Raw genomic sequence first — 16,558 nt, 5'->3', positions numbered from 1 at the left:
TATGTGTAACATTGGGGTAGTTATACCTCCTTTTAAGCAATTTAATAAAGTTTTATTTAACAGTGACTTCTAATTAAAGGATGAAAACACTCTTGTCCTGGAAAATGAAAATACTTTTTTTCTGAGAAAAACATATTTAATGCATTTGGCCATAAGCTTTAAAGGGTACTGTACGGTACTTCAACTACTGCTGACTACAGAAGAAATCGATATCTAGCCACTGGCGGTTGTGGGCTGTTATCACTTGGTGACAGTTGATATATTGGTGGCCGGCAATGAGGAGAATGGCGGGTGTGCATCCTATCAATTTTTAGAGCATATTTTATCTGTCCCAGTGTTAGTGGCCTCAGCGTTCCATTTGTCATTTCTGCCCTTGAAAGTAGGAGGTGATAAATGACAATCACTTTCAGCCCACCAAGTCACATGCGTATGTATCTCCATCCCATAGTTCAGCTTCATTTTAGGGGGAGAAAAAGAAAACTTCTAATCTCTGGTGGGAAGTTGGGGAATATTGGGACCGAGGTTGCTGTTTTGATGGCTGCAAACTCCTACATGGAAGTTTGTTTCCTTTTGTTGTCATGAATGGAAAACTTTTTTTTTTTTTTATCCTGAGCTCTGTGGCCCCAGCTTCCTCCAATCCAATTAGTGACACACTTTGGCATTTTCTCATCAGGGTCTTTTGCTTGTTTCGTCTTGTCAATGTTTTACCCGCCTCCGCTCTATTCCAGGATTTTATGATCTCACCCAGGCATAAACACAGCACCCTCCAAATGGTAATGACCACAGCAGCAACGCCGAGCAATGTCCGGGTAGTGTTTCACAGTTGGCTCAGGACTTTCACTCACTTGTCTCATTTCATCTCTGTAGCACTCCTGCAAGAAGGGAAACTGAGGCTCGAAGGGCTAAGTGATGAGCCCAGACTTACAGCATTAGCAAACGGTGGTGAACTTTTACGTTAGGAGCATTGTCCCCCACCAAGACTCTTCCAGACCATGCTGATTCTCTTAGCCTCTCCTTGTTCTTATCTGACTTACACACAGTTGCTGGGGCAAATGTCTATAGACTCTTACTTCCACTTCCTGTAAGAACCTTTCCTAGCAGATCCAGCCTAACCGCCTTTGCCTCTTTCCCCAGAATCCCCTGACCACTCAGGTGTGCTCTAAATAACCCTTAGCCACGGTTTCCTCCTACACTAGATGCCACACTCCTCTCGCCCTGTTAAATGTAGGACCAATGAAAATCCCTGCACCTTTTTCATGAGAACTTATAGATTCCTTGGTCATGTGACAGTAGGTACTGACGATATGGAGAAGAAAATTACCTATCAGAAAAATGGCTGTAATCTCTCCTTCTGAACATCCTTCCTTCTTCTATCTTTGTGATAAAAATCTACTCATCCTTCATAGCTTATATGAAATGCCCTTTTTTTCCCATGGGCTATTTTTCTGATTCTCTCATCAAACACAATCTCCACCTTTTGACTTTTTATTATTTGTTCTGTAGCAATTATTTTTATTATTTGCCTCATGCCACCTACGAACCCGTGTAATCCTCGGGGTCAGTAACAACAAAGAGTATCACAAACAAGCAATGCTCAGTCAACGTGTGTTGAATTCAATTGAAATTAATTAGTTTGAAGGCACCCCAAGTACCATAAAAGCCCCTTTAAATGTCAGTGCAATTTCTATCAGAATTTTTGTTTAATGAAAAAAGGTAGGAGCAGGCCCCAGAGACCCCTGAGAGGACCCACTGCCACTGCTGGCCTAATTACTATCATTCACCATCAATCACTGCAACCCTGGCAGTGGGCAGACACCAGCCCGGCACCGTGGACAGCAGCTCGGGGCGGGGTCCAGGGCAGCCTCACATCTGTGGCACCCGCCAATGGGAGCGAGAAAGTCACCGCAAGACAAGAACGTCACCACACAACGATTTTAAGAGCAGTAAAATGGTTCGGTGTAAGGAATAGATACGGTTTCATCAACAGGAACGACACAAATGCAAATGCATTTGTGTACCAGACTGCCATACAGGAGAATAATCCTGGAAGTATCTTCTCAGTGCAGGTGGTGGAGAGAAGGTGGAGTTTGGTGTTGAAGGAGAAAAGGGTGTGAAGGCAGCAAATGTTACCGGCCCTGGTAGAGTCCCAGGGCAAGGCAGGAAATACATATACAGCAGATGTGACCCTTAGAGACAGACGCTATCCACAACGCGGGGGTCCTCCATAGAGACTGACCACCAGCAGAACTGGGCCACCAGCAGAATGACCAGACGTGCGAGAGTGGGGAAAAGAATGAGGGATCGAAGAGGGCTCCCAAAGACCAGACCCAGCCGTGCCCAGGCCCCTGTGCCACCTTTCTGCATGCGGAGATACTGTGTGTGCCACCTTGCTGTGGCACGTATTCCAGCCTTGCTGTGCAGGAAGGAGGGATGGAGGTGCTGACAGCCAGGGTGCAGAAGACAAGGGACATGGTGAGACAGAATGTGGTCGGGGTTACAGACCAGGTTCCGCAGGGGCTCAACTCCTCGAAGACAGCCTAGAAATGACTGCCATGAAGAAGATAAGGAAATGAAGGAGAGGACTCCCAAGGTCCGCATCTGCCTGAGTGTTTGTACCACCCCAACTTCAATTACTGGTGCAGACGCCCAGAAAACCCAAACCCACAAGGCGGCAAAGAGACAGAAACAGCGCATCCATCCCGTGCGCAGGGTGGCGCTGAGTAAAGACCAGCTCACCACCTCTGCTGCCATCCAGCCTAGTTATCCAACAAGGAGAAATGGACATGAAATTCCTCCAGTGAAAAATGAACAAGAGAGTGGAGCTGAAGACCTTAAGTGCTTACCTTTTGCGTAGCTAGACTTGCTGTGTTATCTATGCATTGTGGGGTTTTAACTTTCTTTTTTTTTTTTTAACCTGAAGATGTCTCTTTTTGGTAATGTGAAGTGTGTGTGTGTGTGTGTGTGTGTGTGTGTGTGTGTGTTTAAAGCCTGGTTTTTCTCAATATATCTTTAAAGGTTTCAAAATTGTTTCATATCTGGTCAAGTTGAGATTTTTTTAAGAACCTCGTTTTTAAGTTGTAATAGAAGTTTACAGCTTGATTTGTTTTAAACCTGCAAACTGCATGCACCTGTTAATAAAGGTCTTAAATATTTTTTTTTTAAAAAAACAGATTAACACAGACAATCATAAAAAAAAAAAAACCCCGAAGCTATATGTACATCATAAACCATTTTACTTAATCCCCACATTCATTTGCCAGGTTTTTGCATGTCAAGCCAAGGGCTCTTCTTCGAATATGTTTTTACTGATTTGAGTCCCTGCTTTTCTTTCTTGCATTAATCATGCCTGTAATGAAAAAATGTAAATTTTCCAATTTCATTTTTTTCCAATGTGGAAGGAGAACTTCCCCTGGTAGCACAATCTGAGTTTAGTAACTATCTTTTAAAAATGTCCCCAGTCGATAATAGTTGTCATTAATAATTGAAGTGCATTGTCCAGTACAGCAGTCACTTGCCATGGTGGTTACTGAACACTTGAAATGTGACTCATCAGAAGTAAGATGTGCTAAAGTAGGAAAGGCACATCAGATTTCCAAGACCTAGTACCAACAAAGTACTTAAAATATCGCAATAATTTTATATGATTACAGGTGAAATGATTGAGTTAAGCAATATATATTAAAATGATTGGGTTGAATAAAATCTATGAAAATGGTTGTTTACTTTTGCAGTGTGACTACTAGAAAATGTAAAATTCCGTATGTGGTTTGCATCGTATTTCGATTGGATAGCATTTCTTTAGAGCCTCATGTGTATCGATTCTATGAAAACTCATAATGTCACTTTCATAGAAGCACTATTCCTTCCTTTTTGACTCATAGGAACGCACTTAATATGGTATTAATTACATGATTAAAGGAATAAGAACAACTATCATAACCAGGTCTGAGAGCAAACACACCTGAGTTTTGGCATGCTCGCTTTTCAACTCGTAGAAGCAGAAATCCATGAACAATTTAGAGCTACCCCCTGTGCCTTTAGGTGCCATGGTCTCAGTCAGTGTAGTGAGCAGAGCAGAATGTGTGTGTGATGTATTTCACGAAGCACTGAAGACGCGTAAAGAGCTTCTACTGACCTCCGCGTGGAGATGTTCCCTTTTTAATATACTGTTTTAAAATGACATTATTACAACTCTATTTTCCATTAACTTCCCTGACACCCTCAGAATTGTACACTTGAGAAAATGAAATTCAGGAATAGCCTCATTATGGTGAAAACAGATTTATTTCATTTTGAGAAAACGAAAGGTCCCACCGAGTGAGTAGTGGCTGTCTCAGAGAAAATGGCTACTACATACAGCTAAGGTGTTTGCAGTAAGAGCTGGTCCATCTCCTGCTAGCAAGTGAGCAGGCTTGGTAGCAAGTCCCTATGCTGTTGGGGGTTTGGTTTGCTCTCAAGTTGCAAGGGTAGGGAAGGAGGCGTTCGCTCTCCTGGCGAGGAATTTGCTTGTGGTCAGGATCTGGTCTGCAGTATAAAGTCATCTCTCAACCCTGTTAGTCCATCATGGTCTGCGGGGGTTATGATGAAGTGCCCACTTCCATATAAAAAGACAGCTGTCCTCACCCACAGCCTCGTCTGTCTAGAAGGGGTAAATAGTTTGCCAGTTATGTTATGTCTCTAAGGCATGTGAGAGAGGATTGTGGAATCTGCTTTCGCCTCCCAGCTGTGACCAGGGCAAGTACCGTGAATTATCTTCTCTGTGCTGGGGGGTGTTGTGGGGGACAGATGGATTGGGTGGGGGAGATGGAGAATCCAAGGGTTCATAGACACGCATCCGTTCCTACCTCCCGACGTCTGACAGCTCACCCCTGTGGTCGAGGGCCTGTGCATCAAGTCTGTGCATAAAGCAATGCGGTTCCAGGGTGTGAAGAGCCTGGCATGTGAAAACAAACCTGAGCTGGCCAGCCACAGGAGTAGAGGCCAGACAGTTGCGATTTCTTCCACAGTCCTCTCCAATAGAACTTTCTTTCTGAGGATCCAGTGCCGCGGGAGTGGGTGATTTAATCCGGGATGAAGTGAGTGCCATGCAGATTTAACTAACCCTGATCTAAGCAAGTGGCAGGGCTGGTCCACACGCCTCATTCAGGCCACTGCACTTAACAGCGTGAGGAGCACGCATCAGAAGTTGATTTCAGAAAAAGAACATTTGTTCGGACACGCTTTCTGTTGAGCACTGCTGGTTTGCTTGTCAAGGACAACAAAGAAAATACTAATCGGAAGAGAAAGCATAAATGGAGCTATCTTTTGTCCGACTCTGTTTTGTAGTAACAAATGAAGCAAGCATAGTGGATTTCCATGGTATCCATTATTTTATAGTTGTTCCCTCTGTAGGGTCCCTCCAGATGGGTGTGGGAGACACGAGGCTGCAGACTGGCGGAGGCTGTGCCGAGGGGACAATACAGGTCATCAGGGCCCTGCAGACATGAGAAACCAAGTCCTCTGCCGTGACCTCTCCCTCAGCCTCCTCACAATTGAGCTGTGTTCTCTGGAGAGCCAGGGGCACCCACCTCTCTTTTCTTCACACTCCAACTCTGACCCTATTGTTTGGGAATCTGAGGCTGACATTGCAGCAATGTCTTGGTTTTATGGGTCTCACCTGAAAGCTGGCCCTGATTTTTCCATGACGTGTGGGTGGAAACCTAAAAACATGAGGGCAGCGCAGGCCTGGATGGAGTTTAGCCTGGGAGAACCGTAGTCTGAGTGGACATGTGTTTTTTTGGCTGTAATAAGAAAAGTGACAGAGAAAAATGAAATCTCATAGAAGAATCAGTGAAACCTTAAGAAGGACGTGATATTCAATATTGAAACAAACTGTTCTCCTCAGTGGTAAGTGTGTGAGCAGTATCTTGTTTCTCCATTTCAAACCTGAGAAAGGGGAGGCAGATATGTCTACATTGCTGGTTATACATATAGAGGGTCTTATCTGTGTAACACTTAAAGATGTACTTCTCAAACTGTGGCCCAATGAAACGCGACGACCGCTGGGTCGAGGCATGTTACAAATGGTCAAGTGAATAATGTACGTGAAAGTCCATTGTAAACATTTACAAACTGTGGCTTCTGATATTTGCTACGGTCCTCATGATTTCTCAGTGGCTATAGAATTTCAGGCAGTATTTCTAGTCCCATTCTGTCCACGTTATTCTTTAAGACGACCACCTAAGGCCATCCTGATGAGGGAAAGAGTGGGAGGGGAGGAGGCTATAGCATTCTAAGAGATTGTCCCAACAGGGTTACTGATGATAAGGCTTCTGCCTCATATACTGTGTATTTCCTGTGCTCAACCTACAGTGTGCGCTCTCTCAGGAGACCTCAGAGCAATTGCGCGTCGTGATTCTTAATAATAATAGTACCAGTGGTAGCTATTTTATTATTACTATTTTATTACTACTATTGGAACCATTTATTCTGCTCCAAGACTGGCTAAGTGCTTTCTTTCTTTCTTTCTTTCTTTCTTTTTTTTTTTTTTTTTGAGGTTTGTGAAAATTTTATTTTGACAGTATTTGGGTAGCAAACAATGCAAGTAAATCAATAACTTGGTAATTAAAAAAAGTCGGATAGGAAGAACAGTCCTTAAAACATCAAAATTAATACTTATTAACTTGAAATGTAAATAAAAGCATGAACTCCACATCAGTTGACAGAATATCAGTTGTAATTCATGATTTTTAAGTGTTTGACCCTCCCTGTGTCATTTTATCTTCACCGTTATTAAAAAAGGCATTGCCTTTTTCTGTGTGTCGGCTCTATTAGATACGATACACTACTGATAATTACTAGCATTTTCTAATGGTCTTTGTTAATATAAACATTTTATACCAAAATTATTTTATATCAAAATAAACACTTTCTATACAAAATTTTATTTAATTCAGTCCCACAACAGTTCAAATCACGGATACATTTATTTAGGTGTGGAGACCAAAGGTTAGAGATGTAAGACAATTTGCCCAAGGTCATCGAGCTTGGAAACGATGGAATTCGGATTTTAATTTGCTTTGAGATTAAAACTATAGGGAACAGTTTTTCTGTTTTAAACCAGTAATAAATAAAACCAGTCAAATCTAAAGGCCGATTTATAACCAGATTTCTTCTTGGCCTTGTAATGCTGAGAGAAAGTGCTGACTCTTCAGTGTGGGAAGCGCATTTGAAGTGCAATACAGGAGAAAATCTTGATGCCAGGCGTTGTCTCCTCCTGTTTGCTTTTCTCGTATAATGGCCCAGAGCTCAGATTTATTAATCACCCATTGTGTGCCAGGTACTGCAGTCCCTTTCCTTGATGGGAAGTGCTAGCTTTACAGTTGACAAAGCATACTTGCTAAACATAAATCCCCACGCTGAACCCTGGATCCAACTCAGCGTTAAGCAGAAGAGTAGGAGGCTGGGCTCAGAAAACTATGATCCAGACTTACAAAGAGGGAAGGAAAGGACTCAAATGAGATCGTCTGCTCCTGTCTGAGGTCTAACGCTATTTCTTCTTGCTCCTTCATGAAGGATGCACAGAGTTCACTCCTACCTCTTTGCCCATTCCATCTTCACCCACAGAAAACTTACATTTATTTTTCCTAGTGCTTTCTGATAGCTCTTTCGAATTGAGTTCCTCAGTATAAATAGGGTTGGTCTGAACTGCCCAACTTTGTTGCTAATGAACACAGACTTTATTTTTTTCTTAAAAAGCACTGTCCAATTAGACTGCCCGGACTGTGCTTTTCTATTTCTCTGTCAATCTCTCTATAGGCTCTCACATTGCTCAAATCTATTTAATTAAGTGCCTGCCTGAGTATAGTCTTCATCCAGTTTTCTTTCCCTTTTAGGCTTAGTCTCTAAAATGGTCATCAAGAAACTACTTAACATCTCAAGGGAGACTGACTTGCTGGGCGCTGCCTGTTTTGGGACCTGTCTTATCTTCTACTCCATTGAAGACCTTTATCTCCCTCAATTTGTATAGCACTTTGCTGGCTTCATCATAGGGTATTATTTTAAAAGATTGTTCTCTATTCAATCTCTTCTTTATATTTTTTCATTATGGAAAATTTCAGACATATGCAAAAGTAGGCAGAATACCACAATGTAGCCAATATACCCAGCTACAAAAACTGATCCTTACATGCACGGTCTTCCTTTACTTCTACTCCCACCCGTTCCCCACCAACAGGATGGTTTTGAAGTAAATCCTAAACACCTTATCATTTCATCCGTGAATACTTTGTGTGCATCTCTAGAAAATGGTCATTTTAAAGAGCTTAACCACAATATTAGTACCACCCATAAGTAAATCAGTAGTCATTCTTTTATATAATTACATATCCATTCGTTGTTTACTTTACTGGACATCTTTTAAGTTGTTTTAGTTTGTTTATCTGAGTTAGATTCCAAAAAGGTTCCAACTCTGTCAGTGGTGGATGTATCTTTTTAAAAGTCTTTTACTTCATAGATTTTTTTTTCCCTCCTCATTTTTTTTCTTGTGGTCAGTATTAAAGAAACTGGCTGTTTTTGTTCTAGAGCTTCCATAATGGATTAGATTCTGCAGAAATCACTTCTAGTTTGACAGGTGTTCTCAGATTGGCTCTCCATACTTTCTGCTTTCCAGTGAGTGCTGTGGGTGCTTTTGAGTTCCGTTTCCAGGGCTGTATCAAGCCCCATTCCCGTTCCTCCACTTCCTCTTGCATAAGCGCTAACACTTTGAGGGTTTTAGAACTATCAGTGGTTTGTCTCCACATCAATTTTACTTAAGGGTTTGTGGGGATACCTTATTGCTTTGTTGTAGCAGTTTTTAAATGAATCTTGGAGTTTGCTATTCTATAATAGTTTCTCCTGACTGAACCAGATTGAACATTTTAATAGCAAAGCATAATAATAAAACCCATTCAGATTTAGGTGAGATGCTGCCACTTCATTGAGTGCCTTGATTTCCTTTTGTCACTACTCAGAATGTTAAAAAAGTATCTGTTAACATGCACCAGAACCAAACTGATCATGTTTTTCTCATGATCAGGAGCTGTTTTCTCATGTTTTCTGGTGGATGACTTCTAGCAGGTAGACCAGCAGTCAGGAGCTCAGATGTATATGCATGTATGCATGTCTGTATTTACGAAACCTGTGCCGATATTGGCCATAGACTTTTCTGAATTTTAAGAGGCTGAGCTTTTGTTCTGTAAGATGGTGGGACTATTGGGGGTTTTTGTGTCTTGTGTGAATAAGAGAGTAGACAACTCATACGGTTGCTCTCCTGAACCTACATATGTAGTGCTGTCTGTGTAGGAGATGGTAAACATCATCTGGAACCAAAATTTACATTCCCTGAATCTTTGTGGTCACGGCCTAGATTCTTTGCATAGATCAAAATACACATTCAGGGGCAGAGGCATTCTCGGAAGATGGAGGCAGCAGCGTAAGTCTTGAATTTCCATTTTAACACAGGCGAAGAAAATAGATAGCACATTGGAAATCCCATGTATAACATTTACGATAAAACTAACAGAGTGTACTCTTGAACGTATAAATTCAGCTGGGTAGAGAGAAACCAGCAAAAAGCCCCAAATTTACATGGGGTCGATATCTGTTCAGGAGGAAGCAAAGGAAAGAAAGGGAGTATTTAGTGAATCTGAGAAGAGAAGAACCCAAAATAGCGAACAGGTCTTCACTGGAAAGCATAGGGTTCAATTGGAGGGCAGCAAATAAAATGTGGACAGTTTTAGTCATTCCACTGCTGTGGGCTCATTGTCAGGTCTCTGAGGTGTGGTGCAATCTAAGCTCTGTGGATGCTTGAAATGTGTCATCTGTTTCAGGACAGTGCCTCGTGTGGAGGAGAAACTGCTGGGCATGGAAGTCAAAATATACCAAGACCGGGACAGTAGAAACAACTGACAGAGAATGTACAGATTAACATGGGGCAGGTGGCTGAGGTGGGTGGGGGAAACAGAGAGAGCAAGGAAGTCTCAAAAAACAAGGGGTCATAGTTTAACATTTTCCCCAAACAGCAGAAAAGGAAGTTCTGTGAAACCTTGAACCATGCCTCCTTTTAAAGTTCAAGAAGCTAGTATCGCGAACAACAGGAAAAGATCGAGATCAATGCTCATACAAAGTTATTATAAACCAAAGGAGACAAAAGTGGAGGAATGTCCTTAAATACAATGAAAGTATAGCTGAAACAAATGTTTACAAAACAGATCTTAACTGTAACTTAACTATTTCAAACCCGGCTGAAAAGCATTAAGAAACTGATACAAGACATGAAAAAAACCCCCCACAAATCAGAATTAGAGAATTCAGAAATGTGTTGACAGATCTCAGAAAAAAAATATTAAAAACTAGTGATTTCAGAAATGAAGATTAAAACGGGAGAAACACAAGAGAAGAAACACAAAAGATTATGCCTTAAAATAAATGGAACCTGAAAAAGAGAAAAAAAAATTAAAATAAGAAAGAAATAGCTACTGAGATAAAAAGGATTCTATGAAAATGACAAATATTAAAGATAGGCAAAAGGTCCAACATACAGATAATGAGAGTCCTTGAAAAAGAAAATCAAAATAAGAGAACAGAACAAATATTAAACTGTAAGTGAAGACTCTTGAAATTAGAAAAAAAGTTTTGAACTTTACAGATATATTGAAAAAGCAATTGCGTAATAACTGAGACTATCAACTCAGAATGACAAAGCAAGACACGCTCTACTAAAATTACTTGAGGTTCAAATAAAACAAATAAACCAAAAAATTTTAGGCTATTAATAGATGGACTAAAAATCTTTGGTCATTTTGACAAAAAAACAAAGTGATTTATGAGAAACAAAATTAGATTATCATATTTTCAACAGCAACACCTTTTGCCAGAAGAAAATTGAGTGATATATTTAATAAAATGAAAAAAAAAGAACATATGAGCCAAAGAATTTCTATCAACCAAAACGTATTTTGAGTACAAAGGGCATAGGAAAAACAAAGTTCTCAACATGCAAGAACTCAAGGGATATGTTTTTGTCTGTCATTCCTGGGGAGTCAGCTAGAGAACCAACTTCAGACAACTGAAATGATTAGAGAGGTATTAACGTAATTGCTGGTGGTAAACTTTAAATATATATATATATATATTTACTTATAGAACTTAGACTTAAACAAGAGTAAAAATAGAGTATAATGTGTAATGGCTATGTTCCTATACTGTAGGTATAGTAAAATATAAATAAAATGGGGAAATACTGGAGAAAACAAATGCAAAAGATGTTTTCACTGTTTTAGAATTTGAATTGTTTTGTTGAGATTATTGAGTATTTAATATATGATGAAGCACGTAAGTACTTGTGGGCTATTCTATTTCTATCACTCGTGATGTCCTTGAAAACCAGGAGTCTTGATATGGAAGAAAGACACAGATGTGATACAGAAAGAGTTCAGAAAAAACCCTGTAGACTTGAATATACAGAGGGTGCCCTAAAATATATACAGGTTTTAAGAAAGGAAAATCTGTATTAAAATTGTAATGCTCAATATATCCAGATAACAAAAGATGAATACAAGTCATGTATATACATTTTTTGGCACTCCCGGTATATTAGAAATATCAGTATGGGCTCATGAAATACCTTATCTCTAAAAATATAAATATAACGATATATTTCTGTCCACTGAAAAAGCCAAGAAATAATAACTAATCCAGTAGCAATCAGCACTTTAATGAAATACTATGAAGTTGAAATATTCCCTTAGTAGAAACCAGGGATTCTTGGGGAAATCTCTGATTCCAGTTCTGGGGCAAGAAATGTACAAGAGGAGCCCAAAACATCTTGTCACACCATATCTCAGAAAGCTGTTAAAGACTATGAAATTTGTATTAAAGACTCTTACCAGGCAACTTTATGAGACTTCCATTAGCCAAAAAGGGAAAATTGGAGCCTCATTAAGAATAATGATTTTGATTGATTAAAACTCATCAGTTACGTTTAAATCCATGAATTCATAATGATAAAAAATTAATTTGCCATTTTTAGAGGATGATAATGGACATATATATTGTCTTTAAAACTGACAAGGAGAAGGATGAAGCATTTTTCATTCTTTTCCTATATGAAATATAACATTGGGTAACCAAATAGTATGTGAGAAGAAATGTTTTATTATAGAAGCATTCCAACTAATAAATGAAAATAATTAATGATAGAATTAGAATATCACCATTGAGGAACATACACGTAGTCATTGAGTAGCCATGGCTGCTAATACGAGAAGAAAAAAGAAACCACCAGACATAATGGGCCTCCTGATAAAAGAACATACCACCACCTCTATTTTTGTCAAATGAATTGAACCTGAGTTTGATCCAGTGTCTAAATCCAGCTTCCCATTTTAGGAAATGTCACTCAAGTTATCAAAGACACCTAGAGCTGGACACTAGTTAAAGCAGTGAAAACAGTTTTATTCAGAAACTATTAAAGAGACTTGCATGTGGAACTGAGACCATTTCTGAATACAATGACAAGTGGGGATTTATAACCAAAGAACAGGGTGGGGGTCAGAGGATGGAAAATTACTAAGAGGAGACATCAAAGTGGCGGGGATTCTAGCTAAACTGACCTCGCAGGGTTCTTGCTGCAACTGGACTGGGCAGGCCAAAGACAGAGCTTGAGGATGAGGTGTAGTTGAAAAGAGGACCTGGAGAAGCCTGTCTAAAGCTTGGTCAAGAAGAGGGTCTTTTTCAGAGTATGCAGTTGGCTGCATCTAGATTGTGGGAAACTACAGATTGAATGGCGTTGGTTCGTCAATATATAAATGTAAGGAAAAGAAAGGAAAGGAGGGGTCCTGTAGATTAAAAGGCAACAATTTAAAAATAATAAATAGTCCATACTAAATGATTGAGACTGGGGATATGCACATAGTGTAGTGGTTGACTAGTATCCCCCCCAAAATATATATATTCAAGTCCTCACACCCTAGTACCTGTGGATATGACATTACTTGAAAATAGGATCTTTGCAAATGTAATTAAGTTAAAGATCTTAAGATGCGATCATCCTGGATTTAGGATGGACCCCAAATCAATGACTGGTATCTTTATAAGAGAAACGAGAGGCAGATTTTAGATTCACAGACACAGAGGAAAAGGCCATGTGAAGACAGAGGCAGAGATGGGAGTGTACACAGCCAATGGACGCCTAGGATTGCTAGCAGACACCAGAGGCGAGGAGAGAGTCCTAGAGTGGATTCCTCCTTGGATCCTTCAGAAGGCATCAACTCTGTCAACATCTTGATTTTGGACTTCTGGATTCCACACTGTGATAGAACAAACTTCTGCTGTTTTAAGGTACCCACTTCATGGTAATTTGTTATGGCAGCCCTAGGGCACAGATACACATGGGTGTATCAAGAAGTACAAGGAGGTGATTACCATGCAAATCAGAATTAGTTCCTTGTGCAGGAAGGAGGCTGGGATTAGAATGAACACATGGAGGTCTTATGCAGAGGCTGAAAATTTCTGTGCTTGACCTAGATGGTGGAGACAATAATGTCCACCTTCCAGTAATTCCTGGAGCGCTGCAATTGTTTAATGTGGTTTCCTGCTTCTGGGTCCTATTTTCAAGGAAAGGTTTCTAAAGTAATCTGCATGTACTCCATCTAACACTCCATCCCCATATATAATTCCTGCTATTCTTTCTGGAAGGAAAGTACATTTGTCTTCACAATTATTCTGGACAAAGCCATGTTAAATGTCTTCTGATTTTTTTCACCAATTAGTATTTTGTCACTGTTTCTTTTCATCTTTCTGTGTATCAAAAAATATCATTAACTGATTTTATTTCTCAGTTGCATATCCTGCTCCTTTAAAGAAGTGCCTTTTACTGTCAGTTTTGAAACAACAATTCCCCTCCCCCAAATGCATGTGATTGCCCTTTGCAGATTTGAACACGCCAATTTAAAAAGCAATCTTGAACTACTTCTTTCCCCAGACCAATTTCATTTTTTGCCTTCACATCATAAATGATGCATACTCCATATCACAGTTGACCTTTTAAAATATGTTATCAAAATGGAGACTAAAAATAGTGGTAAGCATTTCTTTTTGCTTTTTAAATATTATCTATTTTCACAGGCTTTTCATTTTCTACATATGTAGGATGGAAAAAATCCTTCTTGACCCACCCGTACTTTCTTTTTGGGTGATAAAAAAGCCAAGGTTTCCCCATGGCTTTTGTGTATCTTATTAGAGATGCCGTTTATTTGTGGTCCACACCAGAGCATTTGAATCACAACAAAAATCATATTCCATTTCCCAGGAACCATGTTGACTTGAACAAGTAGTTTTCCAGCTCATGATTTGTTAGTCTTCTGAAATGAAAAGTTTGTGTGCAGCATGGAGCTTTTCATGCTTACTCACTGACTTGCTGTCATGTTTTTTCCTTCCTGGGAGGGTCTTACGAGGACCAGCTTCAACAGAAATTGAAAAGAGTAAACAAAACCCAAATAATTCCAGGGCCAGAAACATTATATGGATATGCAAACTGGCTTACCTTTGGTCTCTCTCTCTCTGTCTCTCTCCTCTCTTCTCTCTCCCCTGTCTCTGACCATCAGTCATAGAGAGACATCAGGTTGGGTTGGTGTTGGGTTCTAGCTGTGGTTCTCATCTACTTGGTATGAAATTGGATAATTTTCAACACTCTTGGGCTCTGCTTTCTCAGATATGTTCTGGCCAAGGAATCCTTTGTTCAAATTAACCTTCTTCAGAACTCCAACAACTAAAACAGATGTAAGCAGAAATGTGTGTGTGTGTGAGTGTATTTGCTTGTTGAAAGTGGTGCAGAAAAGAGGCCAGGCCTGACCAATCGTTCTTTGTCCTGTGGTCCTGGAGCAGCATAGGCCAGTCCCTGGGCTAACTAATTTCTTGGGTCCATTCTATTTGAGCAGTTGTGTTTGTAAGTTAGTTTGTGGGCTTAGTCATCGACCGATATGACTAGTAAAATACTGATTTAGGGATTTCACTTAGGGATTTGTACTAATCTGATTTACAAGATTGTTTATTAAGCAGAGAGTCTGAGTTGGATTTCTTTCTGGACTGGTGTCAACATTTTCTGGTAGCTTGGCAAGCCCATATCTGTAGAGACATGTAAGGGAACTGGTTCTCAAGAACTTTGAACCGTTGAATATGAGCAGAGAAAGATGGAGTCACTCTGGATGACTGGGGTTGGGACCTAGAACCTTCCTCCCTCAAGCAGCTCCGAGGCCCCTCTGAATCGCTGTCTGAACTCCAAGGAACTCCAGTCAGCTTCCCTTTTCCAGTCAGAGCTCTTGGGCTTCCTGTCCTCACACTGTGTGAAGATAATCTTTTGATGAAAGCATTTTTCTTGAGATCCATTGGGTTAGCTACGTGTTTTTAAAATTGAATATTGCCAAATGTTTCTGACCCTTTGGATGTGGATACTCCTGTACACTTTCATCTCTCCATCCACTGGTTTTTAGGATTAAATTCTACTTTTTTTAGGAATAGTTCCTGATAGCTAATATTATCCATTACAGGTTCATTCTTCTTCCTAAATTTGCCTTCAAAATAGAAGTTCCTTTCACACTCACATATTCCATCTCTATGGAATGAAATGTGAAGCAGGCTATACAGTATCTGACTGCACAAATCCCTGGTGCCTGGGGCCTGATATTTATAGGTACCTTCGTGTTACCATTCTCGCTTAGTTACTGTTCCCTTCTCTTCCTGTTACATGAAAGATGTAAACACAATGTCACATGAGGGATATTTCCAAAACAATTTGTTTTTGATAAGAGAGACTATGCAAATAATTGCTAAAACAGAAACAGAAAATAACACAGTGTAATAGAAGTTTTGGTTCTTGACCAAAATTGCAGTCCTAACTTTGCCGCCAACTTGTTTTGAAACCTGAGTCTTCGAACCTTTTGTCTTAACCTGGACTTCAGTGGACTGAACGGTTTACCTCACTTCCAGTTCTCTTCTCTAGGCTACTACCAAAGTGTTGCAATGATAGTGGTTTGCAGGGACCTTTCATAAATGGCTGTCACAGATTATAATCATTTTGTGAAACACATAGTTCTTGAAATTCTTCCTTGTGACAGTCCCAGGGCCAGGTGCTATGGGGGTGACTGAATGGTCCGCTTTAGTGAAATTACAGCCCCCAGGTCTCAGTGGCTTACAGCAAACATTCACTTCTCATCTGGGCTGCAGGTAAGCATCAGCAGGTTGGTTGCTGTGCCCGTATCCATATTCCTGCACATTCCAGGATCCAGGTCAAAGGAGCATGTCGTATTTGCCATTCTTTTGGCAAAAGGAATGAGCAAGAGAGCTGGCAAAAATTCACAGTACCTTTTAAAGCTTCTGCTTGGACGTGGCATATGTCATGTTTGCTTATATTCTGTTTGCTAGAGCATATCATTTGGATGGGAAAATACATTGCCCCTTCTTGCAGGGGGCTTTGCAAGGCCTATGGTGATAGTTGGAGTACAACATCGTCTTCGAGTGAAGGGCAGGGAGTAAATAATTG

The 16,558-nt window shown here is 40.2% G+C and overlaps 1 pseudogene; it reads left to right on the top strand.

Annotated features, from left to right (window-relative positions):
* The first annotated feature begins 284 nt into the window (after nt 1-284).
* LOC117018433 (Y-box-binding protein 1-like) lies at nt 285-2,724 on the top strand (annotated as a pseudogene).
* The last annotated feature ends 13,834 nt before the right edge of the window (nt 2,725-16,558 follow it).

This window comes from Rhinolophus ferrumequinum, chromosome 27, assembly GCF_004115265.2.
Source record: "Rhinolophus ferrumequinum isolate MPI-CBG mRhiFer1 chromosome 27, mRhiFer1_v1.p, whole genome shotgun sequence".
In the NCBI taxonomy this organism is placed as follows: Eukaryota; Metazoa; Chordata; class Mammalia; order Chiroptera; family Rhinolophidae; genus Rhinolophus; species Rhinolophus ferrumequinum.
This window is presented reverse-complemented; position numbering and strand designations above follow the sequence as displayed.